Source organism: Bos javanicus, chromosome 10, assembly GCF_032452875.1.
Source record: "Bos javanicus breed banteng chromosome 10, ARS-OSU_banteng_1.0, whole genome shotgun sequence".
In the NCBI taxonomy this organism is placed as follows: Eukaryota; Metazoa; Chordata; class Mammalia; order Artiodactyla; family Bovidae; genus Bos; species Bos javanicus.
The window spans coordinates 66,084,339-66,110,424 of NC_083877.1; the positions used below are offsets into that span (position 1 = coordinate 66,084,339).

Sequence of the window (26,086 nt, forward strand, 5' to 3'; positions counted from 1 at the left end):
TTTGGTCCAAAAAGGTTCTGTATTTATTACAGCAGCACATTTAGGGGGAAGAAAAGCTAGGCAGTAGTGCTGAGCACAGTACCACTGAGACCCCAAATGTTTTCCAGGCACTGTTCCTTCCACCCCAGGGCCCAACCTCACCCACAAATCCACTCTTGCTTGAACTTCATCCTCACATCTCATGGTCTGTCCTTCTCTGAGGGGCCTGAAGGGCTGGCTTCTGTTTCCATTTCACTGATGGGCCATTCCTTTAGCCATACCCAGTCCTGGCTTCACACACACGTGCTTTCCATTCTTTGAGACTTTCTCTTTGGGCTTCCCTGATGGTTCAGTTGGTAAAGAATCCGCCTGCAATGCAGGAGACCCCGGTTAGATTCCTGGGTTGGGAAGTTTGGCTGGAGAAGGGATAGGCTACCCACCCCAAGATTCTTGGGCTTCTCTTGTGGCTTAGCTGGTAAAGAATTCACCTGTAATGTGGGAGACCTGGGTTTGATCCCTGGGTTGGGAAGATACCCTGGAGGGGGGAAAGGTTACCCACTCCAGTATTCTGGCCTGGAGAATTCCATGGACTGTATCAGACCATGGGGTAGCAAAGAGTCGGACATGACTGACTTTCTTTCACTTCACTTTACTTCAATTTGACTTTTGAATTATGTAGAACCCTGTGATTTAACTTCTAAACATTTGTGAATTTTCCAGGTATCTCTCTATTGTTGATTTTTGTTTAATTCTATTATGGTCTGAGAAAATACTGTGTGTGATTTCCATGCTTTCAGCTTTGTTAAGGCTGGCTTTGTGACTCAGGATATGGTCTATGTTGGTGAATGTTCCATGTGCACTTGAGAATAATATGTATTTCACGCTCTTTGATGCAGTGTCTGTGAGAGTCAGTAAGGTCAAGTTGCTGGATAGTGCCATTTAGATCATCTAAATCCTTATTTGGCCTTCCCTGGTGGCTCAGATGGTAAAGAATCTGCCTGCAATGTGGGAGACCTGAGTTCGATCCCTGGGTTGGGAAGATCCCCTGGAGGAGGGCATGACAACCCACTCAAGTATTCTTGCCTGGAGAATCCCCATGGACAGAGGAGCTTGGCAGGCTACAGTCCACGAGGTCACGAAGAGTCAGACATGACCGAGCAATTAAGCATAGCACACACATCTTTATTTATTTTCTGCTGTATGTTTTATCAATTACTGACAGAGGGGTGCTGAAGTCTCCAATTATAATTGTATATTTGTCTGTTTATTTTTAAATATTTATTTTTATTTGGCTGCATGCAATCTTAGTTGAGGCATGTGGGTTGAGCATGTGGGATCTTAGTTCTCCAACTAAGGGATCGAACCTGTGTTTCCTGCATTAGAAGGCATATATTTAACCACTGGACCACCACAGAAATCCCTCTATTCGTTTGTTAGCTGTTGCCTCCTGCATTTTGAAGTTCTGCTATTAGATGCATACACATTTAGGACTGTTATGTTTTCTTGGAAAATTGACTCCTTTATCATTATGTAATATCCCTCTTTTTCCCTTATAATCTTTGTTATTCTGAAGACTACTTTGTCTGAAATTAGGGTAGTTATTCCAGTTTGCCTTTAGTTAACATTTTCATGTTATATCTTTTTCCATCCTTTTTCTTTTAATCTAAGTCTTTACATTTAAAGTGGGTTTATACAGCAACAGTCTCACAGGCTTCCAGAACAGGCTTGCGGTTGCCAGGGGGAAGAATGCGGGGGAAGCATAGTTAGGGAGTTTGGGATAGACATGTACACACTGATTTATTTATAATGGATAAACAACATGGACATACTGTATAGCACATGGAACTCTGCTCAATGTTATTTGGCAGCCTGGATGGGAGGGGAGTTTAGGGGATAATGGATACATGTACATGTACAGCTGAGTTCCTTCACTGTTCACCTGAAACTAACAACATTGTTAACTGGCTATACTCCCAATACAAAATAAAAAGTTTAAAAAAAAATAAAGTGGGTTTGTAATAGACAGTGTGTAATTGGGTATGGCTATTTTAGCCAATCTAACAATCTCTCTTTACCTGGAATGTCCAGATCATTCACTATTGAAATGATTGTCGAGGGAATTCCCTGGCAGTCCAATGACTAGAACTCTCCAGGGGCCCAGTTTGATCCCTGGTAGAAAACTAAGACCCACAGTCTTAGTTGCAGTGCAGCCAAAAAACTGAAGTGATTGTTGCTATTACTGGATTGAATTCTGCCTTCTTATTGCTACTGTTTTCTCATCAGTGGACTAATTCTTGCTTATTATATCCTCCTTTTCTTCCTTCTCTGGCTTTAATTAAGCACTTTTATGATTTCATTTTATCTATTATAATTGACTTATTATTTATACCTCTCTTTTCTTTTAGATTTTTCAAGAGATTGACTAGAGTTCTAATGTATGAGTGATTTAAAAGTCTGGTCATTTTTTATTTCCTAAGTGTGGATTGGGAAAGGGCTGTGGTTTTGTTTCCTTCTGAGATGAACTTTGAGATATTTTTGGTTAAAATAGCTAGAATTTAAATAAAATGTTGAAGTATGGAATAGCATCTCCATTTGAATAGAATTTTTAAATATACATTTCATTTGTAACCAGTCAACTAACTCACACACTTTATTTTAAACAGAGGAAGATTAAATCTGGATGAACAAAAACAGCATTCTATATTTTTATGCAATGAAAATTGTATGAAAAGGAAATTGCAACATAGATTTAACTGTTCAACTTAATTCTTTTAAAAAAAAATAGCCAGAAATTATTGAATTTTGCTCATTGGGAAAATCCTAGAGAATTTTTCCCTTCTAGAGAAGCAGTCATTATTTTTGGGACCACAACCTCTTTGAGAATCTGATGTACCACACTAGACAAATACATATGCTTGTCTACACATCAACTTTTGTCTATAATTTCAGGAAATTTGCTGACTCCCTTCAGTGTCTAGGTTCCTGTTCAGGAATACCTGCCCTAGAATAAGTAATAAACACTGTCAACAAGTATTTTGATGTAACCATATATCTTGGTATGTACGCCAAACAGCACAATTACCAGGTTTGACTTGAGCTAAACTCTTGTCCTTTATTATTATTTAAGCAGAGTCTCAGTTCCAGGCCATGCCTGGGTCTAGCTCTTAGATTTGTCATCTGCCCAGTCCCATACCTTAGTGTGACACCACTACAGTCTCTACAGTGGCAAAGGACTCAGACAGAAAAAGCCACCTGGCTAGTCTAAACAGCCAGCATACCCAGAATGTGTTTGTCTCCTTTTATGCTAAAGGTAGAATTCTCCCAGGTACAAGAAGTACTTAACTGAGGTCTACAGTAACCTAGACAAATTTGTTCATGAGCATGTTTTCATGCTAATATCAAACCTATATACAGTAAAGAGGGATAAGTTTCAAGCAACACTTGCCTGTACTTTTAAAAGAACAGTTTCCCATTTATTCTTTTAAGTCAGGGTCACAAACCATTTTATGGAAACAAATCCCAAAGGATCCACCAACTACTCTTCCCTTAGTCTTCTGCCATATTCTGAAATCTCCCTCTAACTATGATACCCTCAATTGGTATCAGTTTGATTGGGTCAATCAAAACAGATTTGACTCTTCTCTATAAGCAAATAACACCCTTGCTGTATTCATTCTTCCACTAATGCAATTGTCATTGTCTAGTATTTCATTTTTTTCTCTTTTTATGTATTTGTCTCTTTCAATCATTTAGTAAAATCCATATCTTCAAGATATTTATGTCATCTGCAAAGGAATCCCATTTCAATGGACATAATGCCATATAGAAGTATTTTCATATACTTTAAAACAGAGAAGATGGATCACATTTTCAATTTTATTAACATATTCACTTTCTAAATAGTAAAAAAGTAGAGTGTTTACATTAGCCAGATTGAATGGAATCCTTTGGAAACAGCTATGAAGGGGCTGGTTGACCTGTAGCCTGGAGGCTCACTCTGGCAGCTGGGAAACTGCCTTAGATACATCATGGTTATCTGGGTCATGAGGATCTTTTTTGTATAGTTCTTCTGTATATTCTTGCCACCTCTTCTTAATATCTTCTGCTTCTGTTAGGGCCATACTGTTTCTGTCCTTTATTTTGCCCATCTTTGCATGAAACATTCCCTTGGTATCTCTAATTTTCTTGAAGAGATCTCTAGTCTTTCCCATTCTATTCAGTTCAGTTCAGTTCTATTGGTTTCCTCTATTTCTTTGTATCAATCACTTAGGAAGGCTTTCTTATCTCTTCTTGCTGTTCTTTGGAACTCTGCGTTCAGATGGGTATGTCTTTCCTTTTCTCCTTTGCCTTTAGCTTCTCTTCTTTTCTTAGTCATTTGTAAGGGCTCCTCGGACAACCATTTTGCCTTATTACATTTCTTTTTCTTGGGGATGGGTCTTGATCACCACCTCCTGTGCAATAACATGAACCTCCGTCCATAGTTCTTCAGCAACTCTATCAGATCTAATCCCTTGAATCTATTTGTCACTTCCACAGTATAATCATAAGGGATCTGACTTAGGTCATACCTGAACAGCCTACTGGTTTTCTCTACTTTCTTCAGTTTAAGTCTAAATTTGGCAATAAGGAGTTCATGATCTGAGCCACAGTTAGCTCCTGGTCTTGTTTCTGCTGACTGTAGAAGCCAAAGCTTCTACATCTTTGGCTGCAAAGAATATAACCAATCTGATTTCGGTACTGACCATCTGCTGATGTCCATGTGTAGAGTCTTCTCTTTTGTTATTGGAAGACGTTGTTTGCTATGACCAGTGAGTTCTCTTGGCAAAACTGTTAGCCTTTGCCCTGCTTCAACATCTTTGGATAAAATGTATCATATAAATATTACCTTTCATCTTGTAAATACAGATGCTTGGAAGCAAAAACAAGTGTTATTTATGATAAAAATCTCTTTTCCAAATTTTCTTAAAGAAATGTTTTGTGAAAACTTCATTTCCTGAAATATGTTAAGAGAACCCCAAAGGAACAAAAAGTCTTCCCATTCTGTATGTCTGTGTTTTTTCAGTGTTCTTTGAAATAATTAGAACGTCAAGAATTTGGTATTTTCCAAGGGAATGTTCTCAGGTACTCTAAGATAGTTTTCATTCCTCTTTATTCTTTGTAATGACTGGTTCCAAATAGGAAAAGGAGTACATCAAGGCTGTATATTGTCACCCTGTTTATTTAACTTATATGCAGAGTACATCATGAGAAACCCTGGGCTGGAAGAAGCATAAACTGGAATCAAGATTGCCAGGAGAAATATCAATAACCTCAGATATGCAGATGACACCACCCTTACGGCAGAAAGTGAAGAGGAACTAAAGAGCCTCTTGATGAACGTGAAAGAGGAGAGTGAAAAAGTTGGCTTAAAGCTCAACACTCAGAAAACTAAGATCATGGCATCTGGTCCCATCACTTCATGGGAAATAGATGGGGAAACAGTGTCAGACTTTATTTTTCTGGGCTCAAAAATCACTGCAGATGGTGACTGCAGCCATGAAATTAAAAGACGCTTACTCCTTGGAAGGAAAGTTATGACCAACCTAGAGAGCATATTCAAAAGCAGAGACATTACTTTGCCAACAAAGGTCCTTCTAGTCAAGGCTATGGTTTTTCCAGTGGTCATGTATGGATGTGAGAGTTGGACTATGAAGAAAGGTGAGCACTGAAGAATTGATGATTTTGAACTGTGGTGTTGGAGAAGACTCTTGAGAGTCCCTTGGACTGCAAGGAGATCCAACTAGTCCATTCTAAAGGAGATCAGTCCTGGGTGTTCATTGGAAGGACTGATGCTAAAGCTGAAACTCCAATACTTTGGCCACCTGATGTGAAGAGTTGACTCATTGGAAAAGACCCTGATGCTGGGAGGGATTGGGGGCAGAGGGAGAATGGGATGACAGAGGATGAGATGGCTGGATGGCATCACCGACTCGATGGACATGAGTTTGGGTAAACTCTGGGAGTTGGTGATGGACAGGGAGGCCTGGCGTGCTGCAATTCATGGGGTCACAAAGAGTCGGACACGACTGAGCGACTGAACTGAACTGATACCCTATAAAAGATAAACTTCTTTTTTATTATCAACTTTTTTTCCATTTGATAAACAATACTTTTCAATATGTCCCCAAAGAAGCCAAAATGAACTGAGATTAAGTTTGATGGCTTTCTTATTTATATGTCATCCTCATTAATAATATCCTCAAATACTATCCAACAGAGTTCATCTACTCAGCTCTGTCTCCTCCTATCTTGAACATCTTTTCTCTAAACAGTTGCTCTTTTTCAATTGTTTGCCAACACTAATAAGATTTGAGTTTTCTCTTAGTGATAAGAAAAGAAATATATTCTTGGTTTGATTCTGTTGTTCCGAATAAAATCAGAACTAGAGAGCAAACATTTAAAAGTTGATGCATGATTTTCTCCCTCCTGTAAATGTTTTAGTTCTCACCTTAAAATGAGATCTTGCATGAAATTTATGATGTTCCAAGTTTTCCAAGTTTTTACACCATGGTATTATAGTAAAAGTCTCTCTCAGTGGGGCATCTAATACACTGACTTTACAGTAAAGCAGGCCATGAAGAAAAAGTTAGCTACCCTTGTTTTAGCCAATGATTTTAACCACTGATGGCCACACAATGTTCTCTACTCTGAATGTCCAAGTCATAAGTGGCTTGGTGTGCCCATTGAGGGTTACTAGTTTGATAGTTCTGCCAACTGCAGAAAGCTATTCTTTCCCTGAAACCCACCACAAAGCCCCTCACTTCTTGCATACTCAAGAATCAGAGTGTAAAGGAAAACAGAGAGAAAGAAAGGAGAAAGACACAGTAAAAGAAAATCTAAAGATGGAGCAAGACAAAGATCCTCATATGAGGTGAAAGAATCTCTTGTAGATGAGAAAAGTACAAAGGTCAGGAGAGGAAATTTTGGTGCTCCCCACCCTCTTACAATCTGGGGGATGAGGGGGCTATTCATCAACTCCTTCTTGACTTGCACATGTTCCTCATAAATTAAAATCTGTCCCAGAGAAATTTAAAATGTTTCAATGTTATGAAATATCTTTTCTTCCATTTATGGCTTCTGGGTTTGTGTCTTGTTTAGAAAGGCTGGGCTCATTTCATTTATTCCATGATGATGAATAAATTCAACCATGATTTACTGTAGAGGTTAAATTTTTAATATTTGACCCATTTTTAATTTACTTTGTGAAAATCAGAAAACATATTTTTAACGTAATTTTGTTTCAATGCAAATTCCACGTAGCTAACACTTGGGTCAGTTAATCATTGACTATTTACTAACAACACTCTATAAGCCAAGCCAGTGAGGGATCCAAAAGAAATATAAGAGATGGTGGTTGAGTTCAAAGAAGCTACACTATATTTGAGGGAAACAACACCCTGAGCTGGTTCTAGAATTAGACAGCATATAATTAAGTACTAAATACTGAGATGCTGCCTAGGATTATTGTGGGAGCTCAAAGGAAGGAGCCATCTATCTGGGCTATAGTTACTAGGAAAGACGTTGTAGACAAGTTGAGGCTTGAGTTGGATATGTATTTCTCTAAATGCCAAAACAAAAAGCTATGGCTTTCTCTAAGTGTATGTATGTATGTATGAGTGGTTTAGGTGGACACCCAGTTTTCAAAAAATAACCTATCTGTTGGGAAAATATACCTGACACAGACTCAATAGGATTTAGGTGCATACTTGTAGATTTGAGACAAGTTTTAGAGCCAGAAGTAAGTGGCAGAGTGGTGAGGGTAGTGGTGAGAAATATGTGCCTAAGGGAGGGGTGATTACCTGGCAGTCTTACCTTCTGTTCACTCCCCAAGCATCGGCCCACCCTACAGACTATCCCTGGGGTTTTGCCTACTCTGAAACTCCTGGAGTTCTGCCAAGTGCGGGTGGGCATCCCTTGAAGGCCTCTTCCTGTGAGAAACTAGCTGCTGCTTCCCTTCTCTCACTACTTGAAAGAGCTGCCACCCCACTAACTCTTAACCAGTCCAATATATCCTCTGTAAGTGAAGTGAACAACACCTTACTACATCACTTCTACGAGTCTGTTATTGTTGGTTGGACTAAAAGTTGGTTCAGACTTTGATGGATTTGTGGGCAATAGGAATGGGTAGTTATTTACCAGCATGTTTCAAAAGTCTTATGTATTTATATACCATTTGATCCAACCATTCAACATCCAGGAATTTCCTTTTTATTTAATAAAAACATACTGCAGGTACTATTTTAAGTGCTTAAAAAGCTCGATACATTTAATCTTCATAATAATCTCATGTGATAGGCATTATTTCTTTACAGTGAAAGAAAATGAGACAGAGAGGCTAGTAACTTGTCCACTGCCACCAGCTAGTGTCAGAACCAGCACTTTTAAAAAATTTATTTATTTAAATTGGAGGCTAATTACTTTACAATATTGTACTGGTTTTTGCCATACATTGACATGAATCAGCCATGGGTGTACATGTGTTCCTCATCCTGAACCCTCCTCCCACCTCCTTCCCCATCCCATCCCTCAGGGTCATCCCTGTGCACCAGCCCCGAGCACCCTGTCTCATGCATCAAACCTGGACTGGCGATCTGTTTCACATATGATAATATACATGCTTCAATGCTATTATCTCAAATCATCCCACCTTCGCCTTCTCCCCCAGAGTCCAAAAGACTCTTCTATACATCTGTGTCTCTTTTGCTGTCTTGCATATAGGGTCATTATTACCATCTTTCTAAATTCCAAATATATGCATTAGCATACTGTATTGGTGTTTTTCTTTCTGACTTACTTCACTCTGTATAATAGGCTCCAGTTTCATCCACCTCATAAGAACTGATTCAAATGCATTCTTTTTAATGGTTGAGTAATATTCCATTGTGTATATGTACCACAGCTTTCTTTATCCATTCATCTGCTGATGGACATCTAGGTTGCTTCCATCTCCTGGCTATTATAAACAGTGCTGCGATGAACACTGGGGTACATGTGTCTTTTTCAATTCTGGTTTCCTCGGTGTGTATGCCCAGCAGTGGGATTGCTGGGTCCTATGGCAGTTCTATTTCCAGTTTTTTAAGGAATCTCCACACTGTTCTCTGTACTAGTTTGCATTCCCACCAACAGTGTAAGAGGGCAGAACCAGCATTTAAACTCATGCTGTCTGACTCTAGAGTCCTTGATGCTAAAGGATATCAACACTTAATATTCACTGGAAATACTGATACTGAAGCTGAAGCTCCAATACTTGGGCCACCTGATTGGAAGAGCTGACTCATTGGAAAAGACCCTGATGCTGGGAAAGATTAAAGGCAGGGGGAGAAGGAGACAACAGAGGACAGACGGTTGGATGGCATCACTGACTCAGTGGACATGAGTTTGAGCAAACCTGGGAGATGGTGAAGGACAGGGAAGCCTGGCGTGCTGCCGTCCATGGAAAGTCCATGCCGTCTTTACAACATGCCGTCCATGTTGTAAAGTGTTGGACACGACTAAGTAAATGAACAACAATAATAACACTATACTGCCTGTGATGGTCAATTTTATATGTCAATTTGACCACAAAACCCAGATTAAACATTGTTTCTGGGTGTATGTGTGTAGTTATTTCTGGGTATTATTAGCTTGTGAATTGGTAGACTCAGTAGATGTCCCTCTGCAATGAGGGTGGGCATCATCCAGTCTGCTTAGGGCCTGAACAGAACAAAAGGCAGAAGAAGGAGGAGGCTCCTCTCTTTTTTCCTGCCTCACTGATTGACCTGGGACATCTCTTCTCATCTTCTCCTGCCCTTGGACTGAGATTTATGCCATCAGCTCCTCTGGTTCTCAAGCCTTCAGACTCTAATCAAATTATACCACTGGCTTCTCTGGGTCTCCACCATGCAGACAGTAGATTGTGGGACTTAGCCTCCATTATTGGGTGAGCCAATTCTTCATAATAAAAGAGAGAGAGTGTGTATATATATATATATATATACTTATATATTTTTATGTATGCAAATACATTAACAATAAACACATTATTTATTAACAAATAATATATTATATATATACAATATATATGTATATAATATATATGTATATTGTACAATATACATATACAAAAATATATGTGTATATTGTATGTATGTACAAATAATGTATACAAATAATATATTATATATACATATATATATAAAAGAGAGAGTATATATATGATAAATACATATCCAATAGGAGATAAACATGCATATCTATTTCCCTAGAGAACCCTGATTTATATGCCACCTAAACAGTCAGCATGGATGCCTACTGTGTGCCAAGCACAGCCCCTGCTCCTGTGGAACTACTACTGACTTAGTGTTTTTCTAACTGAGGGTTAAAACTCATCTATGAGACATAAAATAAATTTAGTGGATTGTGACCAGAATTTCTTTAAAACTGATGTAGAAAAAAGGAGAAATTACCAGAAAATGAGCTTTGCTTAATGACATTTTTTCTACTTTTATGTGTGTGCACAAGCAAACAGGAGCAGATGAGTACTGAGTCACAGAATCAAATGTACTTCTTATGAACTGCAGTCAGAAAGGTTTAAAAGTCAGCAGTCTAGCAGGAAAGACAAATATTATTGATAGGTAAGTGATTATATTTATGCAAGTTTTTTAAATTAATTGCAAAAAGTTGTCTGAAAATGGGAAATTATTAAACAAATTATGATAGAGATATAATGGAATTCTATCCAGAAACTCAAATTACATTGTGGGTATTTAGTGACATTGAACATTTACAAGATGTACAGATAAGGAGGAGAGTCAGATTATAAAACAACGTGTGAATATAAATGAATGTATATGCAAACTAGAAACAGATTCACGGATACAGAAAACACACATAGCTACTGAAGAGAGGGAAAAATCAGGGATATGGAATTAACAGATACAAACTGCTATGTATAAAATAGATAAGCAACAAGAATGTACTGTATAGGGAGTCATAGCCATTATCATATAATAACTTATAATGAAATATAATCTGTAAAGATATTGAATCATTATGCTGCATACCTGAAACTAATATAATACTGTTAATCAACTTCAAAAATATTTTTAATAAAACATGTATAATATATATTTTTATAAATATATATACATATATATATATTTGCATAGAAGGAGGACTAAAAAGGATAGTCATTCATGAAGATGTCCCTAGCTGTGGGAGTTATGCAAAAAATATTCTTTTGTTTCTCTGCATTTATAGGATACACCTTCATCTAAAATAAGATATATCCATATATATATATATTACATGATAAGGATTAGTATCAAATGCAAAGAAAACTCAAGAAAACTCTTGTAAACAATAAAAATAAAGAATTCTTGCAGACAATAATAAAAGGGCAAATTACCCAATAAGAGAGTATGAAAAAGACGCAAACAGATCATTCACGGAAGAGAAATCTTTCTTCCCAAATAAACACATCAAGTAACACATAAGTGATAGAGATGCAAGTTAAAAAAACAAATAAAATAAAAATATCTCTTTTGGGAATTCCCCTGCAGTCCACTGGTTAGGACTTGGGGATTTCACCATCTGGGAGCAGGTTCAATCCCTGTTCAAGGAACTAAGATCCTGCAAGCTATGTGGCATATCAGGGGGGAAAAAATCTCTTTTATTAGTTTTGCAGCCAGCCAGCTAGCCCTGCCCTATAAAAATCACTTTAAGAAAATTCAATATTTGACAACCTGGAGTTCCAGAATAGAAATAAGTGAGTTTTCATCTTTACAAAAGAGTAGGTTTACTTTAAATATGAAACTTTCCCAGGGCACTCATTATGTGTTTCTATCTCTGCCTCATTCCAAGGACTAGGGGTCAAAGAGACTGAAACAACTCTCATTGATTAGGAGCCCCTAAGATAGAGGAAAGTTAAAAAGTTGGCTTAAAACTCAACATTCAGAAAATGAAGATCATGGCATCTGGTCCCATCACTTCATGGGAAGTAGATGGGGAAACAGTGGAAACAGTGTCAGACTTTATTTTTTTGGGCTCCAAAATCACTGCAGATGGTGACTGCAGCCATGAAATTAAAAGACACTTATTCCTTGGAAGAAAAGTTATGACCAACCTAGATAGCATATTCAAAAGCAGAGACATTACTTTGCCAATAAAGGTCCATCTAGTCAAGGCTATGGTTTTTCCTGTGGTCATGTATGGATGTGAGAGTTGGACTGTGAAGAAAGCTGAGCGCTGAAGAATTGATGCTTTTGAACTGTGGTGTTGGAGAAAACTCTTGAGAGTCCCTTGGACTGCAAGGAGATCCAACCAGTCCATTCTGAAGGAGATCAGCCCTGGGATTTCTTTGGAAGGAATGATGCTAAAGCTGAAACTCCAGTACTTTGGCCACCTCATGCGAAGAGTTGACTCATTGGAAAAGACTCTGATGCTGGGAGGGATTGGGGGCAGGAGGAGAAGGGGACGACAGAGGATGAGATGGCTGGATGGCATCACTGACTTGATGGACGTGAGTTTGGGTAAACTCCGGGAGTTGGTGATGGACAGGGAGGCCTGGCATGCTGTGATTCATGGGGTCGCAAAGAGCAGGACACAACTGAGCAACTGAACTGAAGATATCATGAAATAAATCATTAAATGAGGTACAAATACTTCTCCAAAGAAATGCAAAAAATTTTCATACAGATAGAAAAATAGCATTTATAGACATAACAGATAATTTTCTAGTGTTCTAGTGTTCTATACACACACACACACACCCCATGCTAATCTCTTAACATACATTATCTCATTTAATTCCTATGACAACTTTATGAGTTTTCAGCTCCATTTTTACTATAGGACAAGTGAGGCTACCAGAGGTTAAGTAATCTGCTTCATAGGTAAGTGGAGGAGATGGAATTTGAGCCCAAATCTCCACACTTCCACAGTTTGCAATCTCAGCCACTTGGGTAACTTCACACATTGTAACCTAATTGGTTGTGCATGATGCTAATGAGGAGTAGTTTTTGAGGTCAGAGGGTTTCAAAGAAAGGTCTGGGGATTATTGGTGCTGCATACAGTGTCTCTAAGTTTTCAAGTGAGTATTTCTTAGAGTACACATCTATAAAGCGGTCATGACTGGAAATTGTTTCCCTGATGAAAACCTGAATATCATCAAACACAATGTATCTTGTTCTGGTGAGGTTTTTTTGTCAATATGTAGGATAATGAAGAAGATGCTTCATGGTCTTCTTCCATGCTGATGTGATTTGAATAAAAGAACACTAAAATCATCAACCTAGGCTCTTTTATAGCTTCATAAAGTAGGTTTATTATAATATATTTGGCCCACAGACAACACAGTCATCAAAATAATGACCATAAGAATAATAATAAAAATAATAACTGTATTAATAATAGCAATGGACTAAGGGAAACAATCAGCAATAACCAAATATAAAGGCTATCTACTTAGAGATATATATTTCTGAATGGAACACAAACCTTAGGTTTTTTTTTCTTTTATCATTTCTGTGAGGCCAGAATAACTAGAAATCTGTGAGTTATCTGTGAGGACAGATAACTAGAAAATATGAATCAGTTTGAGTGAAATAGAAGACACAATGTCCATTCTCTATGATTTCTGACAGCATCCTATTTAGCATTTGTGTTCTTTAAATAACCCATTGGTGCAGCAGCTATTAGCTGCAGCAGTGGTCGTGACGGACCACTGTGCCTTGCTGCACAGCTGACCAGTGTCCACAGAGGACAGCACTCATCTCTCTGACACTGTTTCTCCTGCCTTCATTTTCCCTTTGCCCTGATTCTTAACTATTTTATCTATTTTATGAACCATCTCAAATAACTTGGGGAATAAGTTATGAGATAAATATGTGCATAAAGAGCCAAACAAACCTCATCTTGTAAAGCAGCCTGAGTTTTTCTCCCCATAGACACAGAGTTTCAGGTTAAATGGCTTAGCTAATGGTTTATATGGCCTGATAGTGGGAGTTGGCGGAGAAGGCGATGGCACCCCACTCCAGTACTCTTGCCTGGAAAATCCCATGGATGGAGGAGCCTGGTAGGCTGCAGTCCATGGGGTCGCTAAGAGTCGGACACGACTGAGCGACTTCGCTTTCACTTTTCACTTTCATGCATTGGAGAAGGAAATGGCAACCCACTCCAGTGTTCTTGCCTGGAGAATCCCAGGGACGGCGGAGTCTGATGGCCTGCCGTCTATGGGGTCGCACAGAGTCGGACACGACTGAAGCGACTTAGCAGCAGCAGCAGCAGTGGAAGCTGTGATTAAGGTCTCAGGTGCTGACATAATGACAGGAGGCTACATCTTCATATCTCAGAGAACTGAGCCTAATTGTCCTTATGGTCCTTACTTGCTATTTCATTCTCTCCCTGGTAGAAACTGTGGTCATTTCCAGTCAAGCCCAGTAGAATGTGATCACTAGTGAAAAACTGGGAAGGTGGGAAGAGCGGGGCAAAGCAGAGGATGGATATAGTTAGTCCTCTGCATGGAAAACAGTTTTAAAAATAAAATCTATTTTGTCCCACATTTTTAATATGGGCTTCTGAAAGTAAATTAATGATGCTTTAGTTACCTATCAGGTTAAAATACAAGATATATTTACTCCTGTATTTTAAAGTGAAAGTGAAAGTTGCTAGTCCTATCCAACTCTTTGTGACCCCATGGACTATACAGTCCATGGAGTTCTCCAGGCCAGAATACTGGAGTGGGTAGCCTTTCCCTTCTCCAGAGGATTTTCCCAACCCAGGGATCAAACCCAGGTCTCCCGCATTGCAGGCAGATTCTTTACCAGCTGAGCCCCAAGGGAAGCCCACACATAAAGATGCACATGCACAGAAACGTGAGGGAAGAAATATGCAGTTACATCAAACTTTACTTGAAGGTCCTCCCAATAATTAGTTTATAAGAGGTGATTAACCAGTTGCTAAATATACTTGAAATGAATTTAAAAGGGCAAATGAAATACTTTAACCAACAATAACATCATAGCAGCTAAGTATGTACATAAAACAAAATAAAGTAAAATAAGATAATTACTAAGATTTCTTTTCAACAGTTTCACCAAGCCCTGCTACTCACTGGGTACTGCATGGCTGAGGTAGATCCATGGTTTATAGCAACTGTTGGCGCCCCTACGGCTACAGCAGTGGGTGGGTGGCAACATGAAACAGAACCCCAGCTAGTCCAGAATGTGGTTCTGATTCACTGTCCTCACTATTGTGCTGGGACAGATGCGGACAGTATGAATCACCATAAGAAAAAGGATGTTTTTATCTTCTGGGCTACATGGGGAAAAGTGGCAAGAGCTAAGAAGCTTCCTTCAGCAGTTCTGCAGCTTCAACTCATTTTTTAAAATCTTTTTATCCCTCCCCCAGAGTCCTAAGAGCTGGAGCTCAAATTCGGTTTTGAGCTAATAGAGGGAAGGCAAGAGGTTAAACCAAACTGTTAACTGTGTCTCTTCAAAACTGACATTTAATACAGGGTGTAAATCACTAGGGGAGCCTGTTATTCCTTCAGGAATGCAATTACATAGGGTCAAATAAAACATGAAAGAAACCAACAAGTTTTAAAATGTAGTATGTTCTCAAAAGTAGGCAAGAAGGAATGTGAAGCAGTCCAAATATGCTAACACTCCCTGCTGTCCTATAGGAGAGGATTACAAGCAGAGGTTTCTGCTCTTTAATGATTATGTGGTTAAGCATGGGTATGGAAGCACATCGCCCAATCTGGCTGCTCCCCACTGGACTCTGGGCTTCCCCAAGCTCCCTGCATTCATTCAAAGCAGGTGTAGGCTCTGCTGTTCAGTCTATTACCATTACAGTCTCATTACCAGCCCTGCCCTCCACTTAACACTTTTCAGAAGTGTTTATATGGGTGTACAGAATACACATAGGCATTTTTTCTTTCTCTCGTTCATACTAAAAACCAAACCACAAGCAGAATTCTTATTCTGTGACTTCAAAGACAGACAAAAATTTGTAAGATTTCAGCTATAAGCTTTCTGATATTTAAGGTAACTTGCAAATTGTATAGGTGCTAATTTACTCCATGGGGTGGGTGGAGGGTGGGCTTATGTTTGTATTTGGGAAATATCTGTTAACAGTTTGATGTACTTCAAAAAATTTAATGTGTTAAAAACTTGGGTTGGATCTCCTTCAGCTTAACATTCTCAAAAACTAGGGTGACAACGTGTTCCATTTTACCTGGCGCACTCTGGATTTTAGCACTGAAAGTCCTGCATCTCAGAAAATCTCTCATTCCCCAGACAACTGGCCATCCTATGGCAAACAAAGGACCATTCCATCCACAGACCACACATCCTCCCTTTGGCCCTGTGCTTTTAGCCCTGTGTGTATCCAGTGTATGTGCATCAGGTGTGTATATAAACAGGTACACATACGACAAGCACATGAATTCTGAATCAGACCAAGAGACCCAATTTGTAATTAATAGTTTCTTTAAACTCTTGTTTCTAAGCATATGCAACAGCGTGATAGAAAGCATGGTAGATAGACTAAGGTGAGGGAATGCCTGGGAAGGGACACTGGGATCAGGACTAAACTAATAAAAGAATTCAAACAAAACAGATAGGTCAGCTGGGTTCAGATTCCTGTATAATCACTGACTTTCTGTAAGCTATTTCTCACTTCTCCAAGAAAAATGGTTTCAAAAGAGTTGTGACTCAAACTTGAATTTTCCTAATCTTGCTTACAAAACGTATCATACTACAAACTGACTGCCCAGAGTATAATTCCAAAGGGTGCAAGTTCTATCTGGTTGGCTGAATCTTGGGCACCTCCTCTCCCTAACCATCCCAAGACCAACCTGGCAATGGTGGCCTCAGGCTGGTTCTTGTGAATCACGAATCCTGTCCAGGGGCAGCTGCAGAGGTCAAGTTGGTCTACCTCCTGCTCACTGATGAGGCAGGCACCATGGGGTGTGTCTCTGAAGTGCACTACTTCCCAACTTCCTTACCACACTGGCAGTTCTGTATGCTTCCAGGTTTTTCTAGCAACCCCTTGGCAACTTCATAGATTACATGGCTGCCTCAGCCCATAAAATACACCATTTCAACTTCAGGCTGAGTTATGAAAGTCTTGGGCTCAGAAGAGCTCCTGAGAATAGCTTAAAGCTGAGCAGACTCAAGACTAGAGGAAAATGCAGTTCGTTTTACACTTCCAAGTCATTTGGCTCTTTTCTTGACTCTTCTCCTGACAGTGCAGCAAGAAATCTATCTGTCCAAGGAGAATTCATATCCATTCTTTCTCTCTCTGGCTATTTCCTTGTTCTGTTTAAAAGATGCCAAACAGACACACTCACTATAAAAAACACAAAGTAAAGCAGCAATAATAATAATAATTACACCTTTCCCTCCTGACTTACCACGCATGCCCCTCACTATAGAGGCTCCCCTTTCCTGTGCTTGAAATTTGTCTGTCCAGATCAGACAGTCTTTTAATATAATCGTCAGTCTCTAAGCTTAGTGAAATGTAAAGAAGTTGGTGGTAGACAGGACAAATAAAGGCTCAAAGATTAAAGGAAGAGACTTGGGAGGATAGAAAGGTGACTCCTTGAAGTTTTCAGATGAGCATGAGGTATGTGCTGGGGAAAGAACACGGGTTGAGAGGCAAACAGGTCTGGGTTTGAATTCCATCCCAGGCACTTATTAGCTAGTGATCTTGGACAAGATACTTCACCACTGTAAATTCCAGTTCCTCATCTGTGCCATGGGGATAATTCTAGTTTCAATATGAGGATAGGAAATAACATATTGTAAAGCACCCAACACATAGTAGATATTTAACAACCCATAGCTTTTACTACCACGGAGATGCATGTCTCAGGAAAAAGTGACCCTTCCAACAGCCCAGTGAGTTGTGTGCCGCAGCACCCTCCGTGTTTTGATTGCCGGGTTTCTGCCCTAATGGACATCTCCAGGAACTCTCTGCTCTTAATCCCAGTCCTCCACCCACACTCCCTAACTGGCCTGAGGCAAATCACTTAACTGCCTCAATTGCTTCATCTGTAAAGAAGAGGATAATAATATTTACCTCCCTCAGAAGAGTGTTGGGAGAATTAATGAATGCTTGCAAAGTACCCTGAGATCTACAGATGAAAGGCATATAGAATTGCTAAGTATTATTATAAATATTAGTGTTATTTTGATACATTTGCATACATACATGTGCGAGCAAATTTGCATCTAGAGTACTAGATGAAAGTATGTGACTTTCAAGTATCATCGTGCAAACACCTCCAGTACCCGTGGATGTTTACATCTGTGTAATTTTTATACGATAAAACAATTGGTCCCAGAAATAAGAATTTGCCTGTACGGGAAGCACTGCTTTGGGATGCTGGTATAAAATCATTCATAGCTTATGATTAGATGCTTTCTAGAAGTCCTTTTGCTAGTGCCATGATCCTTCCAGCTGCCTTTAGCGGCTGAGACCTGACTATGTGATCAGCTCCCTAAAAAGCAGTAAAGTATAACTCTCAGATTCCTGTATCTGCCAATTGAAAAAAAACAACCTTGAGCCTAGAAGACTTTGCTCCCAAGCTAACCATATCCACTTGCAAAACACACAGTCATAAAATCAAGTTGCAAAGAAACACCTCTTTTAACCCATCTCACAGCCATTTCTCCACCTTCCGCATCAGTGGTGCCAAATCCCAGCTCTGGCTGCTCCTCTCTTCTTCCCAATAAAGCTCCTGCTTCCTCCATGTGTTCCTGCTCCCCAGCAACTCAGTCCCCTCCCTGCAAGTGCAAGGTAACATTATAACACTGTCCACCGCAATATCACAGCACATAACTCCCAGGAGACCACTTCTGTAGCCTGTGCTTTTAGGAATAAAAGAGTGAGAGCAAGTGGAAGCTACATGAGGAAGTTAAAATTCCCTAGTGCTTTGACTGAGCCCTCAGCAGTCATTCCTGCCTGGATGAGGATGTGGCCTCCTCCTCTGATTCCGGAAACAGAGTAGCGTATGGGCGTGAGCAAGACATATGTCTGGTCTCCACCATAAACCTTTGCAGCCTGGCAAGAAACAGCAAGGCTTATTCCAGACCCAAATTCTCATTCCTGCTACAGCCATCATAAACGCCTGCTGACACCAAAGAAGAACAAGCCTGTAATCCTCATAAAAGAACATTCTTGAACTCTGGAAACCAAAGAGCGATGATTCAATTGCCAGTTTTTAACTGACATCCCGTCTGCTTCTAGGCTAGTTAGGACATAAAGGAAGCAGGTGACGGCCTCTGAGGTATGGGGTAAAGGCTGTTCCTTATATCTCCCTGTACTGGCTGGGCAGATGGCCTGAAGTTCCCACAACTTGTGGTTAAAACATTGTCTCAGAAGGTTGTGTGTAGCATGGAAATATGCAACATGAAAATCAACATTTTAAATCATTCCAGCGGTGTGCTGGAACCAGCTAACAGTGGATCGAGAGAGAGCCAACTCTGTGGTTCTCTCAACCCAATTCAGTGTTCACATCACACTGAGCTTGAAGTCAGCCATTAATTCCTGGAAATCACCAAAAGCTGCACACCACCAATTAGTACCCAGTTATTAACATTATCATTTGGCCACAGGTAGGTTGATACCATTACCAAGAAACGAAGTCCAGGTGGGCCTTGAAAAAAGGCAGATGAGACAGTTGAGAGACATAGTGAGTTAACCCAAAGGGAGGTGGTCATGGAGGAAAGGCAGCATCATTGCAAGCTGTGCAGGGAGCAGTCAGAGGGTACTGGGTGCCTCAGGGTGGAATGAGCAGAATGCCTCAAGGTTTGGCCAAAGTTTGCCTGGCCTTGTCGATTTTAGGAGCAAGTAGAGGATGCTGCCAGAGAAGGCAATGGCAACCCACTCCAGTACTCTTGCCTGGAAAGTCCCATGGAAGCAGGAGCCTGGTAGGCTGCAGTCCATGGGGTCATGAAGAGTCAGACACTTACTGAGTGACTTCAGTTTCACTTTTCACTTTCATGAATTGGAGAAGGAAATGGCAACCCACTCCAGTGTTCTTGCCTGGAGAATCCCAGGGACCGGGGAGCCTGGTGGGCTGCCGTCTATGGGGTCGCACAGAGTTGGACGAGACTGAAGCGACTTAGCAGCAGCAGCAGCAGCAGCAGAGGATGCTGCAAGCTTTGCATTCCCTGAGGTATTAGCAGAAAGAAATCTGTTTTAGGTCCTTTGTTGTCCTAACAAATTGTATAATCTCTGAGCCTTTTTAACTATGAAGTAGAGCTAACTGTACTTTTCTGATGAGACTTGTGAAGGATTTAGTGAGATAATGTACTTGCTCTTAACAGCGGTTCTAATGTAGATAAATTGATGAATAGTTTTCTGCCCTCTTATTTTATTTCTCAACAGTATTTGTTACGTTCAGTCAATCGAGACATGAAACTCTCAACTCCTCTGGCTACTGAAACTCCATGCTCTCTTCATTTTCTTTCCACTTCTCTGATCCTGACTTATGGAGTCTGTCTTCTCCACCCCTCCTCAAACCTTAATCTCCTCCTTCTGTTTCTCTGCACAACCTCACTCATCTAGGCAATCTCATCTAGTCCCATGGATTTAAACATTATCTTCTTGCTGATGACTTCCAGACTCCTAGATTTATCCGCTGTTTGGACCAGTGGTTCTTAAAGTGAGAACCATGGACCAGAAGCATCAGCATCACCTGAGAACCTGTTAGAAATGCAAATTTACAAGCCCCACTTCTTAATCAGAAATCCTGGGGGTGAGTCCAGCAATCTGCTTTCCCAAGCCCTGTGGGTACTTCTGATGCTTAATGAAGTCAGGGAACCACTGGTCCAGACTAACATAGTTAATGGCCTTATTTACATTTCTATTAACATGTCTCATAAAAATATAAAAATTAACACATTCAACACAAACCCCTTCATTGCCCAGTTCCTCTTCAATTCTGCCCCACTTACTGTGTTCTCAGAATTGCTCACTTAATAAAATGGCACCATCTTTCATTCATTTACTAAACCTGGAAATCAAGAAGTTGTCTTTCTGTCCTCTCTTTCTCCCACCTTCCTCAGTCCACATTATCCATTAACAACTACTACTGTCTCTTTTCAATTTATACCACAAATGCTCTATTTTCTCCACATTTCCATCACTACCACCATAACTGGGACCACCACCAAGTCTTGCTCATTCAAGTCAGACCAGTGAAACATTTTCTACCTGCTTCTCTATTGTCCCCATCTGACCCATACTTCATGTTGCAGCAAGAATGCAAGTTCTTCTCAAAATGGAATTTGGCTCATGTTCTTCTCCATTCTAAAACATTTTCAGGGGTTTCCCCTTAGACCTATAATAAATCCAAACTTTGTACTATGGTTTCCAAGGTACTGCTTGACTTAACTCATACCTACCTATTACCTCATCTCCTGACATTCTCTCCCTACTGTGTCCCACACTCAATGGTTTTCTCTCCGTTCCCTGAGAGTTCCCTTAGGTCAACTCCTTTCTACCTCAGGGACTATGATCTACTGTCTGGAATCTTTCTCCTCACTCTGTGAGTGGCTGACTCCATCTCATGCTGCCATCTCAGGTTAAATGTCACTGCCTTTGTGTCCTTTCCCTGCTATCGATGTAAAGTACCCTCCATAGCCCATTATTCTCTCTCATAACCTTTTTATATTTTTCCTAGCAGATCTGAAGTTTGTTAGCTTTCTATTCAGTTATGTATTCACTTGATGTTGTTTCTATTTTGTTTTTCTCTGTTCCACTCATCCCACAACCCTGAATGTAAACTGACAAAGGAGGGGGTCCACCTACATTCCTCACTGTCAGTGTCTGGCAGTGACTGGCACAGGGCAGGTAGCTGCTGTTACTGTCATTATTACTAACATATGGACAGGAACCAGGGACTTAGGAGGTGGGAGAGCCACTACACCAGGCCTTTCAGAGCTTCCAGATGCTGGATCCTAAGTCACAAGCAACAGTAAATCTCTTGCAGACCTTGTGTTCTGGTGCCGGCCCTGCTCTCAAGGAGCATCCCCTCTAGAGGTGCGAGGTGAGCCACATGTGTATGCAAACACTACTGAACAAATGAACATGTGCAATCAAGGATGAGACTGGTTCAAAATCTACCTACCATGGAGATCTGGGGACAAGAAAGATGACAGGGCAATAGAAAAGATGAGAAAAGCTGTGAACTGAAGAATAGGTTTTGAAGGAAGTGTAGGCTCTTGGTTTATGGTGATTTCTTCATTGTGAGCTTCTCATGTGCACAAGATACAAACGTTTTCCTGTTATTCTCTTAAGTACATGTTTTGTTTTGGTTAAGGGCATAGTTGTACTCCCCCTTAAAGTGAGAAATCAGGGCCACTAGTCTAGCTAGGAAGCCTTTTTCCTCTAGGGAATACTCTCTAAGCATATAGTTGACTGTAGGGGAGAAGCATTGTACTGTGTGAAGTGGGGAATGTAGTCTTGGACACAGGTTCTTTTTCTGGTTCCACAATTTGCCAAATATGTGATGCTGGATGAATTAACTTCTCCAAATCTCAGTTTCCTTGACCAGGAAAGAAGTGCTCTGATTAAGATTAAATAAGATACAGCATGTAAAGCACTTAGTTTAATACATTATGGATAATCAATAAATAACAATTCTGTGATTTCCATCTGGCTATCTAGGTCATAATTGCTAAAATATTAAGGGGAGGTAATATTACATCATCTTCTTTATGCCACCTTCTGAGCTGGGCATGGTATACTTTGTTTTCATTTAATTCTGGAGTCAGGGGTCTCCAGATAAAGAGAAGCAACAGCATACATATATTTTTAAAATCAGCAGCATATATATACACATATGTGAAGTGAAGTGGCTCAGTCATGTCCAACTCTTTGTGACCCTTTGGACTGTAACCTGCCAGGCTCCTCCACCCATGGGATTTTCCAGGCAAGAATACTGGAGTGGGTTGCCATTTCCTACTCCATATATACATATATTAATATATAAAATAATAATGGCTCATGTGATTTTGAGGTTGAGAAGTCCAAGATCTACAGCCAGTAAGTAACCCAGGAGATCTGATGGTACAGTTCTAGTCCAAAGGCTGGTGGGCTTGAGACTTGGGAACAGGCAATGATTCAAGCATGAAGTCAGGAAAAAATGAATGACCCAATTCAAAGGCTCTCAGGTAGGAGGAATTCTCTTTTTCTCTTGAGGTTTAGCCTTTTTGTTCTATTCAGGCCTTCAACTGACTGGATGAGACCCAACCACAATAGGGAGAGCAATCTGCTTTACTGTCTACTGATTCAAATGTTAATCTCATCCAGAAACACCCTCACAGTCATGCCCAGAGTAATGTTTGACCAAATGTCTGGGTACTCCTGGCCCAGTCAAGTTGACACATAAAATTAAGCATCATACCACTTTACTGATAAAACTCAGATTAAGAAAGTTGTCTGCTAGTGAAACTGGGGTTCAAATGAATGTTCTTCTTACTCCAAAATTCACACTATAGGTGCTGTTAAATTAGTAAAATTTTTACTCATGATTCTCAAGTTTAGCTTGTGTAACAAAGAAGATGTCACTTTATTTCTTTCTTTGTCTAGGAGTGAATGTTTTTATCAAGGTCAATCCAAATTCATTTTGTGGTACAAAAGCATGCTCCAAGAAAACAAGAGAAACCAGCAGCAAGGGAAAGGGAGAACAAATGACACTTCTGATCTTGGTTCCATAAGCAGACTGAAAATAATTTTGTTTGCTCCTTTGCTTGCAGAAGTTAAAGCCCGCAAATGATTCATTGCTGTAGCTATATCTGGCATATAAAGGTGCTCATTAATTGTTTGCAAGTCAATAGACAAACAAAGGGAAATAGGATATTAATCTGAAAATTTCTACTGAGGCACCAAGATACAACAGAAAGGAAATTTCAACAGAAGATGCAGACCAAGAATTAAACAGTTAAAGAAGTCTTTCTCATCACTTCTCAACTCAGAATATGGTCACCCTTAATTTGCACTAAAAGGGCAGGGACAAGGTCTCCATACAGGTCTGACTCACTGGGATTTGGGATACATGATTTAAAGTACCCTAAATGGGAGCTTTTCAGAAGAGAATTTCATGGGGTCCACTTTGGTCTGTGGCTCCTACTGCTTAGCCCTCTTCCAAACAGGGGAGGGGTAGAAGAGTGTCTAATTCTTATCCTAATCCTGGTGAGGGGCTCTCCAAAAGAGCCTCTGGAGAGCCTGGCATATGTTTCTCCAAGTTGTGAGACAGAGAAGGCAAGAGGTTGGCTAACAGCCACTGGAGCAGAGAAATGCCTGCAAGTCTGAGAACAAGCCAGTGGTATGAGACACCCCCAAATTGTGTGAAACTCACAGAAGAATGTTGTCCTGGCAGTACTGAAGAGGGGACTCTGATCTGTCTAAATAAGTTTCTACTAGGCGTCAGAAGAAGGCGGGAGGATGCAGAAGCCAAGTGAGCAGCCAAAGAAGGAACACTGTCCACATGAAGACAGCTGCATGTGAAGAGGCTCTGCAGGGGAGCCTCTAAGGTGCCCAGAGAACTTACAAGTTCCAGGGAGGGCAAAATCAGTTTACAACAGCAGCAGTCAAGCAAGACCTTCCTAACTCCCTCTCCTTTCTCTCGCTACTGAGGCCCTGCTCAGTAAGTGGTGGGAGGATAAGGAATGCTAGGCAGCAAAGAAAAGGACAGTAAAACCTTTTTCACTCTGAAGGGTCAGCAGGAAGCAGGACTCAACCACAGGAGGAGCAATGATTTAACACTAGACAGAGTTTTGGCAACCCACTCCAGTACTCTTGCCTGGGAAATCCCATGGGCGGAGGAGCCTGGTGGGCTGTAGTCCATGGGGTTGCACAGAGTCAGACTCAACTGAGCGACTTCACTTTCACTTTTCACTTTCATGCATTGGAGAAGGAAATGGCAACTCACTCCAGTGTTCTTGCCTGGAGAATCCCAGGGACGGGGGAGCCTGGTGGGCTGCCGTCTATGGGGTCGCACAGAGTCGGACATGACTGAATCGACTTAGCAGAGTTTGATTATTACATATCAATAGGATGGAAAAATTAATTACTAAATTTTAGAGGCCATGTTTAAGACACACATGATTGTAGGATTTCTTTTTTTTCCTAAGTGATTAGTGAAATAACAGGATCAGCCTGGATTTTCATCCAGAGTATGATACTGAGGCTAGGTCTGATAATTAATCCTCTGATTATTAATAATAGGTCTGATGTTAATACTCCATGAGTCCAGCTTAACTAACATACTATTTACAAAATGAAAGGATGACAAATACATGAATAAATAAACCAAACATGAGAATCCCCAAAGCTAACCTGTCCAAGATGAGGAGACAGTTCCAAAAGTAGCATGTCCTTTCAGATCCCTTGTCTGTAGCATCCACTGAAGGAACTCAGAGGTAAATCCAGGAGAAAATCCAGGAGAAACAAGGAGGTTGTTTTACTGATTACTTAACCAAAAGCTATGACAGCTTTTTAAATAAAGGAGCCAGGTAACAATAAAAACAACTGTCTTCTCGAAAATTCTAACCAAACTCCTCTTCCAAAGGACAACCCAAAGTCAGCAATTTGGTCTGTAACTCTCTAGTCCTTTCTCTATACATTGGCATAAATTTAAGTACACAACATGCAGGCATATCTATTTTGGACTTCGTTGGCTTTTTTAATGAGTTTACAATATATCTGTTATTCAGCAGCATTTCTTTTGACTGAGCAATAAATATCTTTCACTTTTAAATAAAGTGTACATGATAGTGATATGTCATAATTTACCACATTTCTACTGATGGACATTTAAATGTATTGAATTTTTTATCAAAGTGATACAAAGGAATTTTTTTAACATCTGTATTTGCATGTGAAAACATTTCTTCAACACAGAATCCTAGAAGTGGAATTACTGAATCAAAGATTCATTTTAAATGTAGACTGCTGCTGCTAAAAAGACATTATTAATTTACATTTCTACCAAAACTGTCTGATGGTACTTAGTTTCCCACATAATTGATAATGCTGGATATTATCAAGCTGTAAATATTTTCCAATCTACTGA

General features: G+C 40.1%; 1 long non-coding RNA gene across 1 annotated transcript in view; it reads right to left on the reverse strand.

The window, feature by feature from the left end:
- The window catches only part of LOC133254725 (uncharacterized), a 35,752-nt gene continuing 9,666 nt past the window's right edge, over positions 1 to 26,086 (reverse strand). Inside the window, exon 2 of the long non-coding RNA XR_009738753.1 lies at positions 1 to 348. This is a non-coding gene — a long non-coding RNA (uncharacterized LOC133254725). The remainder of the gene's footprint in view (positions 349 to 26,086) is intronic.